Consider the following 13,292-nt stretch of genomic DNA (forward strand, 5'->3'; position numbering starts at 1 on the left):
TTTCCTGAACTAGAGCCTGTGAAATGATAGGGTGCTATACAGATAATTTCAGGGGCCCTTGAATATTCCTTTTTTCTTTTTTTTTCAAAACATTGGTCTACCTTAAAACATTTTTTAGAATCTCAATTTAAATTTCATTGAGGCATAAAATTCCCTTATTATACTCTTTTTTTTCATTTAAAATTTCATGCTGTCTATTGAGGTTATTCTTAGGAAACCTTCATTAACAAGTAGTATAAGACTTAAGAGAAGGCAGGGGCTAGGCATTGTGGTGCAATGGTTTAAGCCACTGTCTGAGTGCTGACATCCCATATGGGTACTGGTTTAAGTGCTGGTTGCTCCATTTCTGATCCAGTTCTTCTCCAGTGTTCCAGGGAGAACATCAGAAGATAACCCTGCCACTCACATAGGTGAACTGGAAGAAACTCCAGGCTCCATTAAAACCATGATGAGAGTTCATCATTGGAGAGTGAACCAATGGATGGAAGGTGTGGCTTTCCCTTTCTTTCAAATAAATCGTAAACAACACAAACAGAGGATCAGTCTTGAGGTGAAGTCACACCTGAGACACTAGCATCCCATATAGATGTCAGTTAGAGACTTGGGTGCTCCACTTCTGATCCAGTTCCCTGCTCTTGCACCTAGGAAAGCATTGGAGGATGGCTCAAATTCCTGGACCTCTGCATCCACATGGGAAACCCAGATGGAGCTCTTGACTCCTGACTTTGAACTGACCCAGCCATGGCTATATGGCCATCTGGGGAGTGAACAAACAGATGAGAGATCTCGTTCTGTCACTTCTCTCTCTGTATCTATACCTTTCTTCTTTTTTTGTTTTTAAATTTATTTCTATTGCAAAGTCAGATAAAAAGAGAGGAGGAGAGACGGAGAGGAAGATCTTACATCCGATGATTCATTCCCTAAGTGACCGCAATGGCTGGTGCAGTGCCAATCCGAAGCCGGGAACCAGGAACTTCTTCCGGGTCTCCCACATGGGTGCAGGGTCCCAAGGCTTTGGGCCATCCTCAACTGCTTTCCCAGGACACAAGCAGGGAGCTGGATGGGAAGTGGAGCTGCTGGGATTAGAACTTGTGCCCATATGGGATCTTGGTGCATTCAAGGCGAGAACTTTAGCCACCAAGCCATCGTGCCAGCCCCTATACCTTTCAAATAAGTAAATACATCTTAGAAAAAGAAAAGATTGAGACTTATGGATACAGGATTCATTTAACTTAAGGCTTTCAAATACAGAATTGCACTATGAAGACATTATGCATTTGTAATGTTTTCTTCAACAGCAAAGCAGAAACAAGTATGTCACCTTGTGTATTATTTTCAGATGAGGAAGAATACAGATGTAGTTTACAGAAGACATCATTTCCTACACTAGATTTATCTTTTATATAGATAGCTTGAACAAAGCTCATCTTCCACCCTTAAGGCAGAATGTAAACCCTGCAATTTTCTTTGTGAGTCAAAAATAACATACTGGCTGTCAGTCCCTCAAATAACCAGTGAATCATTTTCCTCGAGGAACTTGTATCTAAGGCCTAACTTACGATTCTAGCGTGTATAATGTCAGCTATTCAAATCTAAAGTCATCACAAAATGACTATTTTCAGGAAACTCTAACAGTTATTCCTGAAAACTTAATGGTACTCTTTAATCATCAGTTGTAGCCACTATCCAATTTCTACTGGAATAGCATTCGGGGTTTATACCTCATATTTTCATTTTTCACATGTCCCCGAGGGCTCTATTTTCCTGAATTATTTACTTATTCTTTAATATCAAGTGTTTTGAGGGATGTTCACAGATCAAAAATGGCACTTGAAGATTTTAGTGTTATTTTAAAGATTAATCTGTTTCCTGATGAAAACATTCCTAGTAGAAAATCAGAATTAATCCTATCTGTTTTTTCCTGATAGACACACTAATTATGAAGATAAAGTTTAGCTGTATCAATCCTATGAGGGCAAGCTCCTTTTTTTTTTTTAGTGATTTTTAGCATTTTTATTCATCATCTTACCCAACCAAATCACAAATATTGATAACAGCCTTAGAGTGTTCAAAATCATATCCCAGTTCATTATTGCTTTCTAATACCCTCACAAGGGCTGATCCTGTCTCAAAGACTTATGACACAGGAGGGGCCTGAGGGAAAACTGCTGGTGGAGAAAGCAGAGGTGAGTGTTGTAAAGTCAGATTACTACGAAGCCTGTGAAAGATCTCTCCCAGTCAGCCGTACTCACTGTGTTCAATTATTTATATTTTCCTCCCCTTATTCAAAACGATTCCATCATTCTGCTTCCCTCATCAGCTAAGCACTGAAATGCGATTGCCTTAGGGAGTTCAGCGACTATTCTTTTTTCTCTTCACATGTCCCTGTTGTAAAATCTCATGCCCGGCAATTGTTCCTCCACTTTGACTCTGAAAATCGGGTGCTTTTACAGCATTCTGAGGCTACTTTCTGAAGTGTCTGTCTTTCCTACTACGTTTAATTAACATACCAAGAAATGCACTCTAAAGTCTTGTTAGAGCTTATTTTTCCATAAGGGTCAAATTTATCCTCAGTCTTCAATATTACCTGTGACATATCTTGCTGGGAAAAGCAAACATTTTTACATTTTTAATTTTTTTTAAAAAAATTGTTTTGCAATTCTTAGGGAAACAATGGCTCCAAGGATTACTTGTCTAAGAACAAGACGGAAGAATTCCTTGCCAGACTGTTCTCATGAAGACTCGTTTGTACAGAAAGAAAACATCACTCCTAAGTAATGGACAGACCACTGCTTGTTAAGGGGTTGGCAGTTGGACCATTGGTAAAGGAGAATCTGTTACCCTTCGCCTTGTAATTAAAATCGTATCATCTATATTTTATAGGTTAGATGTCTGTGGTGTAGAGATGAAAGCCTTTGCAGGGTGGTCTGAGCAGGAGGCAGACTTGAGAGCAATGAGAAAACTCTTGAATCTGCAGTCAGTGCGGCCAGGCCTTGATTAAGCATCACCCTAACTGTACATGGAAAACTCTACGCTGAATAGATTTTCCAAATTGGAGCTGTCATCTAGCTTCATTTAATGCCAGGATCATTTTAGGGAATGGCGCTACATAAATCAGCAAATGAATAATAATTGCAGACATAACTACATATGGAAATATCAATTAGCTAATAAATCTACTTAATTAGTCTTAATAGGTTTCTTTACACTTTAAGATGCTATTTAATATTTTAATGCCAGTGTGCACACATTGGATATTTTAAAACATTTTAAAGTGATATTCTTATAGATAAACTAAGAGTCATAATCATTTCAAAATAAATCTTTAGTTGATTCAGTTTTAGTGCAGTTGGCAAGGTATTCTTCTAATCATACTGCACATGACTGCCTTGTAGCGGATGGATTGTCACTAAAAGTAATAACATAATGTGATTAGTTCTAAACAGAGGCAACTCTGCAGGTCTACTAGGCATTGTCCTTGGCGCTGTTTTGAAGCCCTGATTTTGGATGGCCTGGATTTGCATCCTCTCTTCCACTACAGGTGCTGTACAGTGAAATGTGGCTTGCTGTCGGCTTGGACCGCAGCTTACCCACCAAAGCGAAGACTGTGACACCCAACAGGAGATCAAGATCCAGGTTCATTCCTGTTTGTACCTGGCTGTACTCAACTACGATAAACAGCCCTGGGCAAGGACTACTTCCTGAGAGATGGGTCCTTCATGCTTGGGCACTCTGGGAAGCGTCCAAGGAAAGCAGCAAGCAAAGGGCAGGCCATTTAGTCATCAGCCAAGGATTTTCTTTTCACTCTGATACCTTGTTGCTGTCTATTCATACAGTTTCTTGCACTTGGACACAAATAACACATTACGCCAGATGCCATGTCTACCACTTCTGCTCAGAATACACTATCTTGATATACTGAAGTATTTAAATGATCCTAAAGCAGAAGAAACACTAATAGGCAAATCCTTTTTGTCATACTATTAGACCTGAAGGAATAGCCTTTAATTTACTCTCAGGCTATCTCAATTATCTTCCCAGGGAATGACTCTGAACAGAAATTTTATAAATTTGTTATAAATACAAAAGTGTAGAACACAAAATTTATATACTTAAATATGGTACAACTGTGCTTTAAGAATAGGCATATTCTACTTAGAATATTTAGAATAGGCATAAATCTAGGGTACCAGAATTTTGTTTCATTTTTTCCTTTGGATATTCCCAAGATTACATATGAAACAGAGATGTTTTTGCACTAAAAAAAATAGTAGTCCAAATAAATACAAGTCTGGCATTTTTTGTGTGTTTTATAATTTTCTGAAGGCTCTTTCTTACTCACCTTTTTCCTACTACTTCCCCTTTCATGATAGAAATTCACATCTAACTGCACTTCTGCTTATAGAAACACATAGTTTCAAAGCATTGAGCTGTTGCTTACAAATTACAGTGACTGCAACCTTTAGCTAAGAAATCTGTGCATATTTGGTTCAGGAGCTCCTTCATGCAGTAATCATCCACAGGAAGTCCTATTTACATGTTTGTCATTGATAAACTGTTATCAAGTTTTCAATGTAAATGTATTCATGGCAGTGGAAACTGGTTAAGGAATTATATTCACAAGAGAAAACCATGATACCTCTTTCAAATCCTTTCTAATCACTTGACCAGAATGCCGCTGCAACACAAATACATGTCTTTCCTCAAAATATGCAAAGAGGGGCAGGCATTTGGCCCAGTGGCTAAGACCCTTAAGTCCCTAACTGAGCACTTTTCTATAAATCCTATCAGACAGTAGTGACAGCTTAAGTAACTGGGTTCCCTTTGCCCTATGTGAGCTTCCATACCCAGCAATAATCCACCAGTCCACCCACCCACTCTTGAGTAGCTTAGAAATGAAGAGAAACAGAGGAAAAAATACTTTTATGAAATGGAATGAAAACATAAATGAATTATAACATGCAAAAAATGAATGAAGATACTGCCAGGAAATTAAATTCTATCACAGGAGGTTGAGTCATTTTAATTACTAAATAGGAGGTTGTAGGAATGAAAGAGATGTATCACCAAGCCCTTGGATAAAGAGTAGGCAGCAAAAAATTCTGTCATGCAGTTTCGCTACTATGTCATTTACAGCTTCCCAAGAGCCTCTTTTGCACTTCCTCTTTGCCTGTACCCTAAATTTCCAACAGGTGCTATAAAAAGATAAATTTCAAATCCACACATACAAAAAAGCTTTCCTTAATTCTGATATCTATATTATGAATAAGTTGAATACCGTAAGCATTTTTGCTGGAAACTTTGTCTTACATCAGGAACTAACCTATCCCCAAGGAATACTATTGGGCATTTCACAATTGTGACCAAGGTAAAGTCATGTTCTAGATGGTTTTTAAACACTGGGCATTAAAATGATGCTGAACAACAACAACAAAGAGAACAGTATAAATAACCCATTAGCCTCAGAATTGTTCGAAGTAGGCTACAGTGTGGAAATGTTAATATTTCAGTGTTTGAGATATGTTTTGAAGCATTGTATGATCTCAAACATAAATATATCTTTAATATCAATTTCTTACAATTTTGGTACCAAACACAGATTCAGACAATAAGAAGTGCATTATGCCATTTGCTCTCAGACAGCGCGGCAGGTTTGTGAAGAACAAAGAATAATCTACAAAGACATAGAAACCATTTGTAAATGATGCAAGTCTACCCCAGGACCTCTGTTGACAATAATTGGATTTGGTTGAATAGAGCTAAGAGTAAAGTGAACAGATGTTAGGTGATGGAGCAGAACTTGCTCTTTTCAGATTAAACAACTAATTATGAGGAGATAATGATGTGTGCCACTGGTAGTCATTGGAAATGTTTCCAATTCAGACCATGCACTAAGACTAAGTGCTAATACATTTGACTCTACAGAGAAGTAATGGGTAGGTGTTACACTGTTTTCAAGTAATAATGGATGAGATGAGTGCTTATAAATTAGATTTTTAGGACTATGAGAGAGAATTTTGTGATAGCACGTTTTTCTTTTCTTTCTTTCTTTCTTTCTTTCTTGCTTGCTTTTTTATTTCCTTGTGCAAATTATGATTAGACTATGGACTTGTAATTAAACAGATAGCTATTGGTACTCTCTCATGGACCAGCTAGAACATACTTTAAAATCTTAATTGCTATTTCAGAATATTCATCTGTCAATTAACAGGAATACTTTTTCTGGGAAGTCAGACAATTAATACTTCCCAAGTCATAAACAGGTCCTTTCATTTTTTTAAATCCACCATCTACATTAGTTCCCTGTGACTGATGTAACAAAACTTAGTTGTCCTACACTTCTAGAGATCAGGAGGGTGACATTTTCAACATGTCCTCAAGACCATGCTGCTTGGAGAAATGTTTGACTGCATCTTCCAGCCTCCAGAAGTAGCTGGCATTTGTGGCACTCATAGCCTTTTTGCTCAGTGTTGGCAATGTCTTCACTATGTGTCTAAATCCAAATTTCTCTCTCTTAAATGGGTCACCCAGAGTAAGTGCTTGCTCTGGAGACCCTGAACTTGACCACATCTTTTGCTATAAAATGTAACCTCTACAGGTTGAGAGGCTTTGGTATTGCTCTCTTCAGGGTCCATGGTTTAGCATATTACGCTGTCATTATTACACTACTCCTATATTTGTGTTAGTGTCACTCATCCAATCACAGGAAGGCCTCATCCAATTAGATGGCCTCTTCTTGTGCATTTGAACAGGTCGTAGGCTTTCCCTGACTGGGACTGCAACTGAAACATCAGCTCTTCCCAGCTATGTAACCTGCTGACTCCCACACTTGAAGTGCACCACTAATCATCCTGGGTCTCCAGCTGGCTGACACACCCTACAGGTCATCCGATTCAGCTTCATATGTGTATACACATAGACACGTGAAAGAGAATGTCTGGAAAATGGAATTGAAAAGCGCTTATTTTGGTACAAAAATTGTGAAATATGCGTAGTTTTTTTCAAATTATGCATTTACCATTAACCATCTCTCTCTATATATACATATATATACACACACATATATACACATATAACACATACACATGTATACATACATGTGTGTATATATATATCAATATGCATGGATATTTTCTAATGGTTATCTTTTCGAGATAACCATAACTAAGTAAAATGTCCCTCAAAGTTATTAGCATAAAGGTAAGAAAAGTCTTTAGAGATACCTATATTTAATAAAATCTCATTGTAATAAATAGGAAGAATATTAAATACACAATGTACATACACATAGAGAACTAGAAGTTTGTTGTGAATAGTCATCAGACCTAATTAAATAAGTGTAACTTATCTGGATGAGGCATTTGAGGTTCTAAAACTTGATATAACTTTGAGTAATATTTAGCTTCACTATTGCAGGCATGGTTTGTGATTTCACCCCAACAGGACACACTGACAGAGCCACTGTAATAGCAGTGATGGAGCTGGCATGGATGGCAGTTCACTCATTGTTAGAACCCAATACCCCTTCAGAGCTCTCTGAGCCTCAAAACAAAACTCAGTGAACTGAGAAGGTGTGCCCAAGGGTCCCAGAAGAAGAGAAGTGAACTGAGAGGGCAAGCCCACTGGTCCCTATTGGTTCCTTGCAAACGGAGGCCTGGCAAGATTTTAAACTAAGAGAAAGATGTATATAAGAAGTAAAACGCAGGGCCCGACACAGTAGCCTATTAGCTAAGGTCCTCACCTTGCATGCACCAGGACCTCATATGGATGGCAGTTCGTATCCTGGCAGCTCCACTTCCCATCCAGCTCCCTTCTTGTGGCCTGGGAAAGCAGTGGAGGGCGGCCCAAAGGCTTTGCACCCTGCACCTGTGTGGGAGACCCTGAAGAAGCTCCTGGCTCCTGGCTTTGGATCAGCTCAGTTCTGGCCATTTTGGTCACATGGGGAGTGAATCAGCAGACAGAGGATCTTCCTCTCTGTCTCTTCTCTTTTCTGTATATATGATTTTCCAATAAAAATAAATAAATCTTTAAAAAATTGAAATTCATAATATGAAATTACGTTGCATTAAAGAATCTACATTTTTGACATTTTGTATCCTTATAATTTTAAGCCATTTCAATTAGAGTAACAGTAAATAGAATTGAGAATCTAACTTAGAATGTAAAGTTGATTAAATCACTTAAACTTGTGGTTATGAATTTAAATCTTGCAAAGTTTACATACAAATTTGGGACTTCAAGGAAACTTACTCATAACTCATATTTATAAGTATTTAATTGATGACTATTCAAATATTCATGAATAGCTCATTTGTTAAGTCAGACAAGCTAAAATGCATAAAGGGAATTAAATGTATTAAATGTATAAATACAATTTTAAGTGCTTAAAAATGTTAAATTATATTTTAAAAATGGGACAAAATCATTAATCAAAGTTCCCTTAAGAATGCTATTAAAGCTTGCTTGACTTATAAAACAGACTAACAAGATTTGTAAGCTGAGCTTAACATTTTAAGTACAACTATGATGTTATGATATAACTTTAATGGCATATTATCCTCTCAAATGGAAAAAAATTAAATTGGAACGTCTGACTGCTCATTCCTTTGGGTAAAAATTGTTCTCAGGTGTCTTTGATAATGGCCATTTGGGAGGCAAACAAGAATCCTGCTCTTGATGAGACAGAGAATGTGGGGGACTTGCTCTCTGGGACAGGAAGAAGTGGACTTAGTGAGACATCAGCTCACCTTGACCTTCCTGAAGGGTGACTGCATAGAAATCAGGAAGCCTGTCCCTTAGGGTTACAAGAATGCAAATGTCGAGAGTCAGAGGGCCATGTTTAGTGATTATTGGAGTATCTGGAGCCATTGATGAATAAGCAAGCATTAAGTAAAGTATCGCATCGCTCAGGGCCTGGCATGGTGGCCTAGTGGTTGATGTCCTCACCTTGCTTGTGCCAGGATCCCATATGGGCGCTGGTTCTAATCCCAGCAGCCCCACTTCCCATTCAGCTCCCTGCTTGTGGCCTGGGAAAGCAGTCGAGGACAGCCCAATACCTTGAGACCCTGCACCTGCATGGGAGACCGAGAAGGAGCTCCAGGCTCCTGCCTTCGGTTCAATGCAACTCTGGCTGTGCAGCCACTTGGGGAGTGAATCAATGGACAGAAGATCTTCCTCATTGTCTCTCCTCCTCTCTGTATATCTGTCTTTCCAATAAAAATAAAAAAATAAATCTTATAAAAGGAAAAGTATCCTTGCTTTTTTTCTAATGTTCTGAGATTTCATTGTGAGACGAACATTAAAGAAAAATAATTTCTTTGTATAATTCAGAGAAATTCAGATTTTGCCAAAGGGATCATAGCAGCAAGTATATTCATCCTGCCCATGCATTTGTATTTGTACTAGGGAAAATTTATTACAAGAAATCAGTATGAAAGTTCTCAATTGAACATGAATAGTGATCACTCCTCTTCTCTGTACTATTCATGGGGGGAAAAATCAACATAACCGAAGAGCAGAAAAATAAAGCAGAGAGTCACATTTTTTTCTTGCTAGTGAGTGAGTGAAACTGTTACGAGGGGCTGTTCCAATGTGCTCTGTCCAGCTGTCTACTACCTTCTCTTTCCTCTTTGGACAGAATAATTCAAAAGGAAATGACGACTGCCCTGACGCAGTGATGGTGAGAGCGCAGTGAATCACTGGCCCAGTGAAGAGTGTGCAGAAGTAGAAACGTACAATGAAGTTGCTTTTTTTTTTTTGAATGCAAGGGAATTCCAGATCAGAGGTAAGACTAGTCTCATGAAAGTTATGCAAAGAAAGTTTGAATATGCAAGGAAACATATTCAGAATTAACAAACCAAAGAAATCTTGTAAGTGCAAAGCTTCTTATTAAGCTGACCCCATTTTCTATGGCTAGGTTAAAATTTCCATTTCCTAAGGCATGATATCCATTGCAGCCATGAAATTTTGCACGCTTCCATGGAAGTCATGAAATATTTCTGAGAATTAAAGCACCTACTGAAAACCAGCAGCATTTGTATATAAATCGCTGGCCATTATGCTGCTTACAAAATTGTCAATATTTGTTATTACTGATAATGTTAATACTTTTCTTTAAATGTTAGTTTGTGGCTAAGCATAATCTGTCCATCCATCCATCCATCCATCCATCCATTCATCCATCCAACTCTAGGCAAATTAATCAAAATAACCATGTGGAATCAATTGCACAGTGCAATATGCATTGATGGGACGTGTCCATGCATCTTTATCCCTAGCATTTATTTCAATTACGACTAGTTAACGTAAATCAACTGGTAAATCTGCACCACAAATATGTGTACCACCATTGTGTACTGCAAATATGGCATGCAGCTAATTTTGAAAAGATTATTTCAGATTTTATTTTTTACAGTTTATTTATTGTTTTCATTACTTGAAAGGCAGACTGGCAGAAAGTGGTAAAGAGAAAAAAAGAGAAAACTCTTCCCTTGCAGGTTTATTTTCCAAATGCCCATAGTAGGGAGCCAGGCCAAAGCTGTGGGACACGAACTCTATCTTGGTCTCTCACTGAGGTGGCAGTGGACTAAACATTTGAGCCATAATCTACTTCTTTGAGATGCACTAATAGGGAGCTGGATGAGAAGAAGAGATGCTATAACTCAGATCAGGCACTCGGACATGAGATGTAGGCGTCCCAAGTGGTGGCTTAAACCCTTGTGCCACAATGTTTTTGCAATTTATTTTATCTTTTCAAATTTTATATATACTCAGTAATGTATCTATATGTTGTCAAAGAGATATCAAAACAAAAAAGAACTAAGTACAAGCAGACCAAACAACACAAAGAATGAGCTAGTCTCTCACATGAGAAAGAACCAGCTTTGGTGACAGTACAATGAACTGTATTTTGTGAGAGAACTCTCTTTTCTGACTCACCCGCTGTTTCGTCTACAATCAGAGGATTGGCCTGTTCTGAGTTCCATAGATAGAAAAACAGGTCCAGGTATTGGGAAATGATTGACAACTAAATCTCTATGCTGTAATCCAACCTAAAATGCATTTTGTATAGGGTCCAAGAGCACCTGGAAAATAATGACAGTGAAATAAAATCTTAATCTTTTTTGAAGGATAATGGATACATGAAGGGTTCTTCATTTTTTCCCCTGTCTCAGGTTTATATGTATAAATGGCACAGGAGGAAAGCATCCCAAGGGTCACACCAGTCCTGCCCCTTCAGTGGCTTATAGAGGCTGTCACTACTGAGCCTTCATGGGGGGCTGGGCACCTTTGGGAGGTAGCTGAGCTGGTGCTGCAGGTGCAGCCTGGGCTGGGGCTTTAGGCTTGGTCTGGACCTTGGCTTTGCACTTGACTTGAGCCTTGGCCTTTCCCCAAGCCAGCCATACGGGCATGAGCACGCTTTCCGAGCTTAGGGTAGGCAACGTAGGCAAGTCAATCCCTTTGGGGATGGTGGGCTTCACTTCCTTGGGTTTCATCATGGACTTCATGGCCTTGGCTCATGCACTCATGGCCGTGGTATCGTTGGCTTGCATCTTCTTCAGGTCCTTCTTGTGGTGTGTCTTGGCAAAGTGCATGTTCCTCAAGAACTTGGGGTCTACTCCTTTGAGATTCATGTTGTTGTGACCAGGGTTTCTCAATGCCATTTCTGTGTCATTTCGGGACTGGTTGTGTGTGGTAGGTTTATTGGACTTGGCCATTTCTACACTGTAATCCATGGCTGCCAAAGCCCTTGGGGACTGGAAAAAGAAGGGTTTTTTTTTTCATTTTTAAAATGTTCTTGAAGCTGTGGTGATTGATTGTAACTTGTTGTAGCAAGAGACAAATACTAATAGCTTCTGGAGGTCTGTGGTAGAGGAACTGAAAGAATGTCCCCACTTACACCCCTCCTGACATCCATGCCTCTTACTATCTGACTATAACTGTCTCATTAAAATGTAAGGCTTGCTTCCTTTTTCCTTTATTCTGGGTGCTCTATGACACACACCAGCCAAGGGCATGTGCCAGGAGTAATATTATCCCTGCTCACCTCTCTCTTATATCCCTGCTGCTGCTGCCATGTAAACCTGGGACTCTGCTAGGTGTGGGACATAGCAATCAGCCACAGCTGCAGCTGACAGCCAACCAACTGGCAAACACAGGAGTGAGGCTCTCCCTGCCCACCCAGGCTTCAGCTGACCTGATAGCTGACAGTTGTGGCTTGAGACAGTCACGCCTAGCACAGATCAGCAAAACCACTCTGCTGACCCAAAGGCTTCTGAGGATTGTAAATTTTCATTATTTTGAGTCTTTAAGTTTTGAGGAGATAAAACCCAACAGGCTAATGTAAATGTCAAATGCATCACCAGGTAGAGGCACCTTGTTTATCCACATTTATCTTTGTACACAGGATGCCAAAAAGGATATTTAGAAAGTACCGCTGAATGGAAAAATAGTATCCCCAACAAACAAGACCCATAAGCCTACTTACAATGAAGGTCCGTGGATTCACAGGTGCAATGATTATGTGAGAGCTTTTGGCCACCTTGCAAATCCATTCCAAAAGAACGCATGGCTCATTGAGAGTTCTCATAAATATGTTTGTACTCAATTAACTTGACTTTTCCCAGTTCACTGAACTTAAAATGCAACTAGTGTTTGCTTAGAAGCCACACACCATGTTTCCTCTGGCCTACAACTATAGCAATAAACCAGACAGCATTCTGGTCACTATAAAAACTGCTAGTAGGAAAGTGTTAGAGTTAACAGTAAAATGAACAAGAGTGAGGCATATAATATGTTCAAGAAGCCTCAAGAATTCATGTGAAACAAAACTACCACCCTCTACATCAAGTAGACCTGACTAAAAATTTTAGTTGTCCATTCACGATTTTGGGTATTTTATGGTGTAGAGAGAAGAGCATTGAACTGGATGTCAAAAAAATTGCATTTCTGTCCTTGTTCTATCACCAATAGTTGCATAAATTTTGACAAGCGTCCTACATATATGGTCTGCCAGACAAAACCATTGAACTCCCTTTTATTCCAGAAATTTTATGCTATTGACTTGCTTCTTGAGCTGTTTAGTCTATGACTAAGAGAGGATTTATAAAGGTTAACATCATGGGGCTCGCACTGAAGAGTAGTGGACACCAAGACTCCCCTATCGGTGCCAGTGTAAGTCCGGGTTGCTCCACTTCCAATCCAAATCCCTGCCAATGCACCTGGAAAGCCAGAAAAGGTTGCCTGAGTACTTTGCTGCCACCAATGTGAGAGGCACAGACAGAGTTCCAGGC

General features: G+C 39.2%; 1 pseudogene; it reads right to left on the reverse strand.

Annotated features, from left to right (window-relative positions):
* Positions 1–11,258: 11,258 nt before the first annotated feature.
* Positions 11,259–11,717, reverse strand: LOC101522331 (large ribosomal subunit protein eL29-like; annotated as a pseudogene).
* Between the last annotated feature and the right edge of the window lie 1,575 nt (positions 11,718–13,292).

The sequence above is a fragment of the Ochotona princeps genome, chromosome 11, assembly GCF_030435755.1.
Source record: "Ochotona princeps isolate mOchPri1 chromosome 11, mOchPri1.hap1, whole genome shotgun sequence".
NCBI classification, from domain to species: domain Eukaryota; kingdom Metazoa; phylum Chordata; class Mammalia; order Lagomorpha; family Ochotonidae; genus Ochotona; species Ochotona princeps.